Source organism: Pavona decussata, unplaced genomic scaffold, assembly GCF_977016875.1.
Source record: "Pavona decussata unplaced genomic scaffold, jaPavDecu1.1 SCAFFOLD_34, whole genome shotgun sequence".
NCBI lineage: Eukaryota > Metazoa > Cnidaria > Anthozoa > Scleractinia > Agariciidae > Pavona > Pavona decussata.
Genome location: NW_028145457.1, coordinates 1347871 through 1362890, shown reverse-complemented (window position 1 = coordinate 1362890; position 15020 = coordinate 1347871). Strand labels below are relative to the sequence as shown.

The window sequence follows — 15020 nt, the reverse complement described above, 5'->3', positions numbered from 1 at the left end:
CGCGGAACGGCACGGATAAAAATTGGTTCCGGCCCCATCCTTTATGGTCTTGAGCATCGTGTATACACATACGTACCCGCTCCACTTGATTTGTTGCGAGCCAGTACTATTTTGTTCCCAGTCATTTGCCCTTGTGTGCATGCGTATTCGGCTTTACTTCCTTACGACAATGGCGGAAAATCAAGAAAAGGGGCAGAAGACGAAATCGAGAATAAAAGCGACCCAAAAGGACGTTTGGGCTGATGAAGAAATTGACATGTTGTTGAATATATTTAAAGCATCTTCAAATTCACGAATGCAAATAGAAACAATTGCCCTGGAAACCCAAAAAGAAAGGTTGGAGACCGATATCCCTCAGTTGAGGCTATAAAATACAGAAAAAAGGCAATATTTTTTCTCACTTCAACGGCCTTCCACATTACATGATCTTGACGTATTATGTCCATTTGCAGTTCATCAACAAGGAAGTGGAACGTGTTCCTGGAGATACGGAAGTTTCTATACCATTCATCGTCAGAGTAAGGGTCGCATGCCAGGTAGAACCAAGCACTTCTAGTTTCTTCTGTCAAATTGCTCTTTCCGCAGTGGAGTGCCCTATTACTAATGCTAGAAGAACTAAACTGAACTTAAATTTTCGTTTCCGACAAAATCTTTCTTCCAGGCATATTTTGGTTTCACATTGCTTCAAAAGAGATCGACTTGATTTCCTTCTAGACAGCAAACGCGACAGATAAAGTGACAATCCATCGTCCGTCGCCATATTGCTTCACAAGCACGTGCGGTTTAAACGAAATACATTGATGGGCTCAATCATTTTCGGTCCCTAAAAATTTTGTCGTGTAAACAGCCCTTGCCGTTCCACCAACATTTGGGGACCGGTGCCTCTTTTTATCGGAGCCGTTCCCTGATATTTCTCGTATAAACGGTAAAAAATTATTGGACCGGTTCTTGTTTCTATCCGAGCCGTTCCTCCTTTCCTGTCGTGTAAACACGACTAAAATGCGATCCTGGAGTGATAACGATCAAAACACCATTTGTTTGTTTACCTTGCGGTTTAAAGCGGCATCCCAGTTCAGACGCCGAACTTTTCATGAGCCGAACTTAATTCAAATTTATAATAAGGTCGGCCCAAATCACAAAAATCCCGCCTTTTGATTCAGACGCCGAACTTATAAGACAATGAGACAAATTTTTCGATTTTACATTGCAACATAAGAAGCATTATAAATAAGCATGCTGATTTTGTTGACTACCTTGATTCCTTAGATCACAAATTTTCGGTGATAGGTTTAACAGAAACATGTTAAATAGCAACAATGTGAATGATTTCCCATTATATCAATACAGCTTTGTCGGAAGGGTACGCAATCATAAAATTGGCGGTGGTGTGGGATTATATGTAAAGCAATCCTACCAGTACCGTGAACGACATGACCTCTCGATTAACATAGATGATGTAATAGAATCACAATTTATTGAGCTGGCTAGACCAGACAATATACTTGTAGGAGTAATTTATAGACCTCCAAATAATAATTTAGATCAGTTTAAGGAAAGCTTATTACAATTACTTCAGAAATTGGATTCCCAGAAAAAGAAGTGTTTCCTTATGGGAGACATAAATTCTGACCTGCTTAAAGTTGAGGAAAATCGACATTCAAATGATATTATAAATTACATGTTTTCATCGTCTTTTTACCCACTCATTTCAAGACCCACTAGAATAACAAGCACAAGTGCAACACTAATAGATAACATTTTTGTTAATAGCTTTGAAGATAATTTTACTACTGGTCTACTATTAACAGATATCTCTGATCACCTACCTATTTTTCAGATAGCGACTACCATAACTAATACTAACACGACCCCAATCAAAGAAACAAAATATAGAAAGATAACAAGTGAAACTCTCAAACTCTTAAATCAAAAACTAAAATGTGAAAACTGGAAAGAAGTATACAGAGAAGCAAACCCACAGTACGCCTACACTACATTTTATAAAATATTGTATAATGCATTTGATGAAACAGTACCACTAATGAGACGAAAAATTAGTTTTAAGAAGTCATATCAAACCCCGTGGATCACAAAAGAAATTCTGGCCTCGAGGAAACTTAAAAATAAACTATATAAAAGATTCATTAATAACCCAAACAATACAAATGAAAAAAATTACAAAACCTATCGAAACAAATTTAACAAAATTAAAAGACTTGCAAAAAAATCGTATTACAACGGCAAATTTCAAGAATCACAAGGCAACATAAGACAAACATGGAAACTAATAAATGAGATAACTAATAAAAATAAATCAAGTTCAGAATTACCAGACAATTTTATGAAGGATGGTAACATAATTACCGATCCTAACGAAATAGCAAATAACTTTAATGAATACTTTGTTAATGTAGGACCTAAATTAGCTGAAAAAATACCACCAAGCAACGTGAATTTTAGCTCCTATTTACCTGCGAATAATCAGGATTCAATATTTCTAGACCCTACTACGGAAAATGAAGTTAAGATAGAATTTAATCAATTGAACGTCAATAAATCAGGTGGCAATGATGAAATGTCCCCAAGGGTGATAAAAGCAATTTCAGATAACGTAGTGAAGCCACTAACATACATTTTTAACCAAACCTTTCTGACAGGAATCATCCCTAATGAATTTAAAATGGCAATTGTTACACCAGTATTTAAAACAAATGATAAGGAATCATTTTCAAACTATAGACCCATTTCCGTGCTCCCATGTTTTTCAAAAATATTAGAAAAGTTGATGTATAAGAGAATCATAAAGTTCCTAGACAAACATAATATTCTAAACGAACATCAGTATGGCTTCCGTAAAAAGCATTCAACAAATCATGCAATATTGGAACTAGTAACTAAGATAACAAATGCAATTGAAAACAATCAATACACGATGGGTGTATTTTTAGATCTGTCTAAAGCATTTGACACAGTGAATCATGCTATCTTGTTGCATAAACTAGAACACTATGGAATAAGAGGAATAGTGCTGGAATGGTTTAAAAATTATCTACAGTTTCGAAAACAAGCTGTTAAATATAAAACAACAAAATCAGATAGCTTAACAATCAGTTGTGGAGTGCCTCAAGGCTCTGTGCTGGGGCCTCTTTTGTTTCTAATCTACATCAATGATATATCCAAATGCTCCCAAATATTATCTTTTATACTATTTGCAGATGACACAAACTTATTCCTGATTCATCATGATCTAGAAACTCTTATCAGAATTATGAATGAAGAACTAAAAAAGGTAGCATTGTGGTTAACTGCCAACAAGTTATCACTTAATGTAAATAAAACACATTTAATGATATTCAAAACTAGGAAAAAGAGGCTAAATTATAATGCACATGTAATTTTAAATGAAAACCCCATTGAAAAAGTCAAGTATACTAAATTCTTGGGAATAATCATTGATGAAGAACTCTCGTGGAAATATCATATTAATCATATTGCAACGAAAGTCTCAAAAATGGTCGGCATAACGGCAAAAGCAAGACATTATTTATCCCTCAAATTACTCTTAACACTTTATAACACCATGATTTATCCATATTTAATATATTGCAATGTTATTTGGGCAAATACCTATTCTACCAGGCTAAAGTCTATTTTCATGTTACAGAAGAAAATTGTTAGAATTATCACTTTCTCAAATTATACAGATGACTCGAGACATCTGTTCAAGTCTTTAAATATACTCGATATCTATGAATTAAACATATATTTAACTGGGATTTTCATGTATTGGTATTACCACGGTAATCTTCCAGCATATTTCACAAATTTTTTTACCAACAATGAAAGCATACATTCTTATAATACACGATCCGCGACAAAAATACATGTTGAATTTAAAAGAACAAATTATGCAAAATTTTCTCTCAGGTGTAAAGGAGCAACTATGTGGAACAGTCTACCTGATGATATCAAGAACATTGATTCTTTTGATCGTTTTAAAAAAGGCTTAAAATTATATATTCAAAATCAGCCGTGTAATTAATAGTAGAACAAATAGGGTTAATTAGTAAAATTATACCTACAATGTAATTAGTTTACTTGTCATTAGTCCGCCTTCTGTAATTAGTCTTAGTAAATTGTGTTAATACTGCGGAGATCTTTTAAAAAGCTATGGAAGGCGGAATGGTGCAAAATTCAAGGAATCAAAATCGCGTCCAACATCAACAACCAATCTGCAGTTCAACATTTTCTTTCTAGATCAACAATAAAATCCGTCCAACTTCAACGGCAAATACAATAACCAACAACGAAAGTAAGTCAACACCAACAACAATTCCTCTCGTCTTCAACAACGAATCACCTTCAAAACCAACATCGAACAGCGTCTCAACTTCAACAACACAAAATTCGTTCAACAATTTGGGAACGAGCGACTGGCTATGGTCGGGGGAGGTTGGGACCGAAAAAATCCATCGCTGGGAAATAGAAGATGGCGGCCGGCGGAGCTAGCGCTGCTAGCCATAGTATCGGATGGGACTTGTTTTTTATAGATTTGGAACAGCTAGTCTTAGATTATGAGCAATTGAAAGCGTCAAACTTTACTACAAACTATTCCTTAGACGAAACTCTTCTGGAAAGGTTTGAAAATGTTGTCCAAGCTTTACGAAACGTGTTTCTTCATGTCCATCATTCACATTCAGTTGCTGCTATATTGTCAGAAATTGCACACAATCTCCAGCTAATGTACTGGGACTGTATTCGTCATGGTTATTTTCCTTGTCGCTCGAGATGCTCTCAAGTAGCAGTTTTATCATTTAATTTACCAGAAAGTGTTAAAACCGGGCATCCAGGAAGACCCAAGTTTGATATACATGAGGAAACTCTAATTGAGCTGAGGTCACTGGGCTTTAACTGGAATGAAATTGCTCGAATGTTATTGGTATCACGCTGGACAATTCAGCGCAGAGTGGCTGAGTTTGGACTAGAGCATTTGTCAAAATTTGACGAAATTAGTGATGATGAGGTGGACCAAAAAGTTAGGAACTTTATGCAAGAACATGGTTGCTTTGTTGGATCATCCATGATTCGTGGATATTTTCGCTCTCAGGGAATCAGAATCCAGCGAGATTGCATTCGTAAGAGTCTAGCAAGAATTGATCCAAGAAATGCAAAAATTCGATGGGCCATTACCATCTCTCGACGTGCATACTGTGTGCCTGGCCCAAACAGCTTGTGGCACCTAGATGGCCATCATTCTCTGGTATCTTGGGGATTTGTTATACATGGAGCTATTGATGGCTATTCACGTTTAATCACTTATCTTCACTGCTCAAGCAATAATCGCAGTGAGACAGTGAAAGAATTGTTCGTAGATGCCATCCAGTCATTTGGCGTTCCGTCAAGGGTCCGGACAGATCAAGGTGGGGAAAATGTTGGTGTCTGGCAAGAAATGGAACAAAGAAGAGGCCCAAACAGGGGAAGCTACTTGGCAGGCAATCAACCCACAACCAGAGAATCGAACGGCTTTGGCGGGATGTCTTTCGTTGTGTGGCCCACATTTTTTACTACACATTCCAGGTAATGGAAGAGAATGGTTTATTGAATATGGATAACCCAATTCATAAATCTGCTCTGCATTATGTGTTTCTACCCCGTATAAACAGAGCTATTACAAGTTTTAAAACAGCATGGAATAACCATCCTCGTAGAACTGAGCACAACTGGAGCCCACAGAGAATCTGGTCCAATGGTATGGTTGATATCAGAAACCGTACTTTGACTGCGGTAGCAGAAATCGCTGAGGCAAAGCCAGCTGTTGATGATTTAGAGTGGTATGGATTTGATCCAGCTGCACCTACACCAATGGATGAAGAATTACCCACAGTGGAAGTTGATGATGCCACTCTACTTTCAGATCGTATCTTAGACCAGCTATGTACTATGGTTAATCCACTACAAGAATCAAATCGTTATGGAATTGATATATACACACATTGCCTTACTACTCTTCAAGGTCTAGTTACTAATGAGTAATGTACACAGAGAAAGACTGAACATTTGGGGGTCAGAAATTCCAATATGGGCCCTGCCAAGCAAAAGGGACCTTTCACTGTATGTAAACTTTCAGCAACATTATTTATCAAAATTTTGCATGACATCCTGGAGATTTGTTCATCTGAATAATCAAATTTTGTGAAGGACTTTTACACTATTTGGTCGGAATAATGAATTTCTGTAATTAGGTCCATTCTCAATTGGCAGGGTTTATATTTAATCTTAGGTACATGACCAAACAAAGCTTATCCTGTGGTTGACCACTACAGTAAAAACCTGCCAACAAGAATCTAGAATTTTAGCCTAGAAAGGTTCTTATAGTATTGGTTTTTACAGGGAAATGAGGGATCAAAATCAACAATTTTAGCCTAAAAAGGTTCTGATATCTAGGTTGTTATCTGTGGGTTTTAATGTCTTTTTGGTAATATACAGTACAGTACTAGTACAGGACCTCCTCCCCTTCTCTCAGAGATGTTGGTCAGTGGGGTTGTATCTTAGCAATCTGTGTACAACAGCCCCCCTCTCATTTGCCCCTCCTCGCCTATACTGCCTTCATTGTGCTTGGATTCAGAGAATAATGGACCATAGAAAGGAAGCTACTAATTGAACAGTACATGTTGGTAAATTTCTCACATGTTTATTACCTACTTGTTACAGCTGTTCATGGACTACAGACCAATAGTAAACAGATTGCTTTGGGTTTCCAAAGCATTGTAGGCATGCTAACAGAATTTGAACAAATGCATACATGTAATGCTTGAATATGAAAATATTATTTTACTTAACTCTCTGGATTGGAGTGCAGGTATCAGAACCATGAAACTCTACTAAATCAAAATAGCACTATTTCTATTCTGTGCTTTTGTTAGCTGTAAATATTTAAGAGTATTTCATGTGTCTAATGTCTGCACTCTAGCTTCTAAATGCTTTCCTGAGTGTTCTGTTGTGTTTACAAATACGCTTTAACTAAAATCACATTGTTTGTTTTGTACTAAACAGTTGTGTTCAACTCAACATGAAAATTTTACAAGAGAGTCCACAATATGCCCACAAACTCTGATTCCCACTTAAGTTTTTCTTGGACTCCTGAATTCTAAAATAGCTAAGAATTCCTGAATATCTAACGTTGGATTTTAACATCCCGAATCTTGTCTCACCAGAAGCTTATATGTTGTAAAGTGGAGTAGGAATTAAGTAAAATCCCACATTTTACATTCCTTAAACCTATTGTGTACCCTCCAAGAACTTACAATTTTCATAATGTCAATTTAGCAAATGTATCTTCGAATGTATCTTATTCTGTTTCTTAGTTTAAAATTTCAACCTTTGTCTTGTAAAATAAATGTTGCTCTGATTTTAATTTCAACTATTGAATTGCAGGGGAAGGTCCCCATGGTTGCACTCCAAAATGATTGGGAGGTGCAAATTTGTGGTAAATAAATTATAATCCCCCAAACTCCCCCAGGCTTGAAGGAAAACCTGAAAAATCTCGTCACCAAAAGATTTAGATGAAAAAAATATCACAATCAAAATTGGATCTGCAAAAAGTCAATGATAGATTAAGGGGGAAACAAAGATGACCCAAGTGAAAGATATTAAGTGTTCCTTGTGCAAAAGAGAATTCAAGTGGAAAGCGGCAGGGATATTTTTACTGTAGAACTTTCCCCCGGACTTTTGTGTAGCCTATATGTTTGAGTGGTCATTGAGTCATCGGTGATTGCAAACAGTGCGATGCAAATAAATCAGAAAATAATAGTTATTTTAATATCTGCCTCTTTTCTTACACAATGCCCCTGTCAAATATCTATTTCTTTACGTATTGAAGCACTCGTTTACTGCCAATTCTCCATTGTTTTCAATAAAAAAACAAATTTCCTTGTAAAATAAAACTACTCCAGAGAATTCACAGCAAAAATTTCCTACCCCACACCCTTAAAAAACATGGCAGATTCCAAATCCCCCAATGTATCACACCTCCTGTGGTTTCAAACCTGGTGTACCCCTTTCGGGGGAAGGTCCACCATGACCCTGACAATGAATATGTCAAAGGGTTACTTGAAATGTGAATGCTGAAAAGAACTTTACTTGGGGATTCTTGCATATACTGCAGTCATTCTATTTAAAGTGTAAAGAATGATTAGCAAGAGTTCAACAGTTATTACGCAGAATACATCCTCAAGAGCATTTTTTTTTTAAAATGAGGAAATGCCAGCAGATTACTAAATGTTCAAAGCTACATTACGAGGGGGGTACACAGAACATGTCAACTGCTGTGATAAATGCAATGCCAACCAGATAAACTGTGTTACATGTAATATAGCAGCAACTGAATGTGAATGATGGACATGAGGAAGCACGTTTCGTAAAGCTTGGACAACATTTTCAAACCTTTCCAGAAGAGTTTCGTCTAAGGAATAGTTTGTAGTAAAGTTTGACGCTTTCAATTGCTCATAATCTAAGACTAGCTGTTCCAAATCTATAAAAAACAAGTCCCATCCGATACTATGGCTAGCAGCGCTAGCTCCGCCGGCCGCCATCTTCTATTTCCCAGCGATGGATTTTTTCGGTCCCAACCTCCCCCGACCATAGCCAGTCGCTCGTCCCCAAATTGTTGAACGAATTTTGTGTTGTTGAAGTTGAGACGCTGTTCGATGTTGGTTTTGAAGGTGATTCGTTGTTGAAGACGAGAGGAATTGTTGTTGGTGTTGACTTACTTTCGTTGTTGGTTATTGTATTTGCCGTTGAAGTTGGACGGATTTTATTGTTGATCTAGAAAGAAAATGTTGAACTGCAGATTGGTTGTTGATGTTGGACGCGATTTTGATTCCTTGAATTTTGCACCATTCCGCCTTCCATAAAAAGCTCATTAGAGCTTGCTGGATCTCCTGCCTTATCCGATACTACATGTATATGATTATGATGTATATGTTTGAATGAAAGAAGGCGAATAAAGAAACTGATTCTTATTTGAAAAAAATAAGCCGAACTTAATTTAAGCCCCATTTACACTACAGAAAATTTTTGGCACGGCTCGGATAAAAATGGCACGCGTACCCAAAAAAAAGGTTCGGCTCGGGTAAATTTTGTAATGTAAATGATTTTGCCGTACCAAATTTTATCCCTGCCGGCCCAAAATTTCACCCGTGCTCGGCCCTTCTGAAAAGGTAGTCCGAGCACGGGTGAAATTGGTACGCGTTCCCAAAAACTCGGCCCGGCTCGGACGAAATGTGTAGTGTAAACGATTGACCGTGCCAAACCAATTTTTTCCTGACGGGCCTTCGTAACTGTGGTCAGCACCATCTGTTGGAGCATGTGTAGTAATTCCATTCAACATGGCGGAGTCGGCGCGCCCTGCAACAAGCAAGTCACCAAGAAAATCTCACCGTCACTCTAAGAAAGGAAATGAAGTAAAGGAATACACTCCCTGTCCCTGAATACTGTTTCTAGCAACTCAAATCAGTGACCATTACGTGTTAACATCCAAAATCGTTGCTCGATAGGACAGTTACAAGGCAGCATTGCTGCTATGACAATGAACATATTGGCATCTTCACGCCTTTTCTATTATTCTGGAAAGAAGAACAGGAAGAGACTAATTTTCGACGTCCCTGCGACAAGATGTGTGGCCTTTTTAGAAGTAGACACTCCAAATACTTCTCACCCGCCATGTTTGAATGAAAGAAGCCATTGGCCGCATGCGCCCTAAGGAATAATCGCGTACGCTACCCAAGATGTTGAGCCTTTTACCCGTACCAAAACATTTTCTCACGCCGCTTAGCACGGCAGAAAAAAAGACGTGTAAACAGGGCATCAGTGCTATAGTTTTTGGTACGTGTACCATTTTTATCCGAGCCGTGCCAAAAATTTCCTGTAGTGTAAATGGGGCTTTACTTGAACCAAAACCAATCGAAATGTTAGCGGTTATTTTTTTTATTTGAAATACGTTATGATAATTTATGCATTAGGTTCGGCTCATGAAAAGTTCGACGTCTGAATCAAAACCATTCCAAAGCCGAAATTCCCAGCTGAGCCGTTCCAAATTGAAACAGCCGTTCTCAACTGATTCAGACGCCGAACTTTTCATGTATTTAATTCGAGGTATTAGGTTCGGCTCACGAAAAGTTCGGCGTCTGAACCGGGTTAAATTTGACACTCAAGCAAGTCTATATTACGTTGCTGTTTTGCTTTAATAGGTCCGGTTCATACGTCGAACTTTACATGACCCGAACTTAATACTATTTAAGGTCGACCCAAATAATTAGGCCCGGTTCATACGTCGAACTTTACATGAGCCGAACCTAATCATTTGGTTCGGCGCATGTAAAGATTAACGTATGAATCAGTTAGGGTCGACAGATTTGTATTTGGGTCGACCCGCCGTTCTATTCGACTGCGCCAGTCGAATAGAACGGCAAAAGTTCGACTTCGATTCAGACGCCGAACTTTTCATGTGCCGAACCAAATGGATACGTTACGTAAAAATTATATAAATTATATCTATCCCAGAGGTCTGTGCATTCCATCGACTTGGTATGTGCGCAAAGGACTTCATTCTGAACAAGATGACGGGCAAAGAGGAATATGCTTGTTCTTCTTGTTTCAAAACAACTAAATATACTTGTCTGAGATGCGAAAGATAAAAAAAAAAAAAGAATCTATTCTTGAAGTGCACACGCACTTCAAACCGACAGAAACTTTCTAATAAAGGCTATATCAAAGGTGAAGCGTCAAGACTTCTCAGAACAAACTCTTCAAAAGCAACATTTGAAGAAAACATAACTCTACTGATTCAAACAGAGATTACGCAACAGAGGTTACCTCGATAACCTTATAAATAAAACTCTTTCAGAAGTCAACCTCCGCGAAAGAATGTCGGCACTACAAAACAAACTAAAGATCCGCAAAAAACATTTTGAGGTTTGTTATGGAATATCGCCCTTCTGTGCCTAACCTAAAACTATTCAGGGATGGAGACCGTAAGCGTGGGTCCACGCGTCACCAATGAGTTGTACCAAAAAAAAGAAAAAATTGCCCCCCCCCCCCCCCCCCTCACGTCATAAACCCGCGTGAATACACGCAAATTTGCGTGGGGCTACTTCCTTCTATGTGACACGGAAAGCAGCTGAGAAAAGATAAAAAAGTCCTTACCTGTCTGAGTACATGTCCGTAGAGTGTAAACTTTTTTCATTCATTGAACAGTAGCAACGCACGCAGCGCCACCGTTTTTGGCGCCTTTTTTACTATACTGTGAGAGTCATGTGATCAATAGGCCGCTTATTCCAACTTTCCCGTCTTCTTTCAATTGTAACCTTTTCTTTGTGAGGGTCTAATTCCTTAAATGTGGGCACTGAGGAGATATTCCCTGGCAGAATTTTTAAATTTGGACGCCATTTTGAACGGGGAGAAAAAAATTCAATTTCTCCACGCGCGATCCTGGCCGTTTACACGTGTGCGCGCACGCGCGTATGGCGCAATTTTTTTCTAAAAATAGTTTTTTTGGTACAACACATGGGGACAAGCCTACAAGTCAAAATGGCATCTCGTTACGGTCTCCATCCCTGATTATGGCTCCTGGTAAATGACACTTGATAGAAAATCAGCCTCTGCTAAGGGAGATCTACAAAGACCCTTCCTTACTTTCGTACAGAAAAGGGAGATCTTTGAAAGACGTACTCGAAAGAGCAAATTAATTTCGAAGTTCATATTCTTCCTATCTCGACCAATAGTTAACTAGAACTTAATTATTTGTTCGACCTTAATAGGTATTAGGTTCGGCTCATGTTAAGTTCGACGTATGAACCGGGCCTTAGCTCGGCAGTTGATTCAGACGTCGAACCTAACTGGAGTCGAACTTAATTAAAGATAAAGTGAGAAAATAGATTTTCGTGGTCAGCGGCTGTTGTTTTTACTCAACAAGATTCAAATGCAAGCACGGCTCCTATTGGTCGAGATAGGAAGCATATGACTTTCAAAGCTAATTTGCTCTTACCAGTACGTCTTTCAATCAAAGATCTCCCTTTTCTGTACGAAAGTAGCGGCTGTTGTTTTTACTCAACAAGATTCAAATGCAAACACGGCTCCTATTGGTCGAGATAGGAAGCATATGACTTTCAAAGCTAATTTGCTCTTACCAGTACGTCTTTCAATCAAAGATCTCCCTTTTCTGTACGAAAGTAGGGAAGGGTCTTTGTAGATCTCTCTTAGCAGAGGCTGATTTTCTATCAAGTGCCATTTACTCACCTGGATTGTTTTATGTTAGGCACAGAAGGGCGATATTCCGTAAAAAACGGCAAAATGTTTTTGTGCGTTTTTTGTTTGTTTTGTAGTGCCGACATTCGTTCGCGGAAGTTGACTTCTGAAAGAGTTTTATCTATAAGGTTATCGAGATAACCTCTGCAGCGTAATCTCTGTTTGAAAAGAGTAATGTTTTCTTCAAGTGTTGTTTTTGAAGTCAAGATATTGTTCTGAGAAGTCTTGAGGCTTCGCCTTTAACATAGCACTTTTTGGAAAGTTTCTGTCGGTTTGAAGTGCGTGTGCACATCAAGAATAGATTCTTTTTTTCTTTGTTAATCTTTCGCATCTCAGACAAGTATATTTAGTTGTTTTGAAACAAGAAGAACAAGCACATTCCTCTTTTTCCGCCATCTTGTTCAGAATGAAGTCCATTGCGTATGCCAAGTCGATGGAACGCGCAGACCTCTGGGATAGATATAATTTATATAATTTATACGTAACGTATGCATTTGGTTCGGAACATGTTAAAGTTCGACGTCTGAATCGAAGTCGAACTTTTGCCGTTCTATTCGACTGGCGCAGTCGAATAGAACGGCGGGTCGACCCAAAAACAAATCTGTCGATCCTAACTGATTCATACGTCGATCTTTACATGCGCCGAACCAAATGATTAGGTTCGGCTCATGTAAAGTTCGACGTATGAACCGGGCCTTAGGCCCGGTTCATACGTCGAACTTTACATGAGCCGAACCTAATACCTATTAAGGTCGACCCAAATAATTAAGTTCGGCAGTTGATTCAGACGTCGAACTTAACTGAAGTCGAACTTAATTCAAGCTAAAGTGAGAAAGTAGATTTTCGTGGTCAGCGGCTGTTGTTTTTACTCAACAAGATTTAAAATGGTGGGAAAGATGAATTCTGACATGGAAGAGCTTGTTTGGTAAAATAATAAAGACAGGCCAAACACGGCTCCTACTGGTCGAGATAGGAAGAATATGACCTTCAAAGCTAATTTGCTCTTTCGAGTACGTCTTTCAAAGATCTCCCTTTTCTGTACGAAAGTAAGGAAGGGTCTTTGTAGATCTCCCTTAGCAGAGGCAGATTTTCGATCAAGTGTCATTTACCAGGAGCCATAATCAGGGATGGAGACCGTAACGAGATGCCATTTTGACTTGTGGGCCTGTACCCATGTGTTGTACCAAAAAAATCTAATTTTAGAAAAAAATTGCGCCATACGCGCGTGCGCGCACGCGAGTAAACGGCCAGGATCGCGCGTGGAGAAATTGAAATTTTTTTCCACCCGTTCAAAATGGCGTCCAAATTTTAAAATTCTGCCAGGGAATATCTCCTCAGTGCCCACATTTAAGGAATTAGACCCTCACAAAGAAAAGGTAATAATTGAAAAAAGACGGGAAAAGTTGGAATAAGCGGCCTATTGATGACTTGACTCTCACAGTAAAGTCAAAAAGGCGCCAAAAAGGTGGCGCTGCGTGCGTTGCTACTGTTGAATGAATGAAAAAAGCTCACGCTCTACGGACATGTACTCAGACAGGTAAGGACTTTTTTATCTTAAGTGAATTTTTTCTCAGCTGCTTTCCGTGTCACATATAAGATAGTAGTAGCCCCACGCAAATTTGCGAGTATTCACGCGGGTATATGACGTGAGAAGGGGGGGGGGGGGATTTTTTCTAAAAATAGACTTTTTTGGTACAACTCATGGGGATGCGTGGACCCCACGCTTACGGTCTCCATCCCTGATTATGGCTCCTGTATTTACTCATCTGAATTGTTTTAGGTTAGGCACAGAAGGGCGATATTCCATAACAAACCTCAAAATGTTTTTGCCGGTTTTTAGTTTGTTTTGTAGTGCCGACATTCTTTCGCGGAGGTTGACTTCTGAAAGAGTTTTATTATAAGGTTATCGAGGTAACCTCTGTTGCGTAATCTCTGTTTGAATACAGTAATGTTTTCTTCAAATGTTGTTTTTGAAGATTTTGTTCAAAGAAGTCTTGACGCTTCGCCTTTGATATAGCCTGTATTGGAAAGTTTCTGTCGGTTAGAAGAGCGTGTGCACATCAAGAATAGATTTTTTTTTATCTTTCGCATCTCAGACAAGTATATTTAGTTGTTTCGAAACAAGAAGAACAAGCACATTCCTCTTTTCCCGCCATCTTGTTCAGAATGAAGTCCTTTACGCACATGCCAAGTCGATGGAATGCACAGACCTCTGGGATAGATATAATTTATATAATTTATACGTAACGTATGCATTTGGTTCGGCGCATGAAAAGTTCGACGTCTGAATCGAAGTCGAACTTTTGCCGTTCTATTCGACTGGCGCAGTCGAATAGAGCGGCGGGTCGACCCAAAATACAAATCTGTCGATCCTAACTAATTCATACGTCGATCTTTACATGCGCCGAACCAAATGATTAGGTTCGGCTCATGTAAAGTTCGACGTACGAACCGGGCCTTAGAAGGCGTGACTGAGTTAAGTGACGAAAAATGTCGTCTAGTACAAATACACATGCCGTTCACGGTAGACCCACACTAACAGATGTTGGGCGTTTTCGGAACGGGTGAATCTCAAAGAAAAAGTAAGAGATATTTAATGATACCAACTGGACGAATGGACAGATTGTCAACAAAGCAAAATGGAAAGCAGTTTTTTTTTTTCATTTTTTTTATTATATTAATCAAAAACACATAGTTACTTACATTGTTCCTACCCT

The 15020-nt window shown here is 38.6% G+C and overlaps 1 pseudogene; it reads left to right on the top strand.

Annotated features, from left to right (window-relative positions):
- The first annotated feature begins 4178 nt into the window (after window positions 1-4178).
- LOC146484384 (uncharacterized) lies at window positions 4179-8912 on the top strand (annotated as a pseudogene).
- The last annotated feature ends 6108 nt before the right edge of the window (window positions 8913-15020 follow it).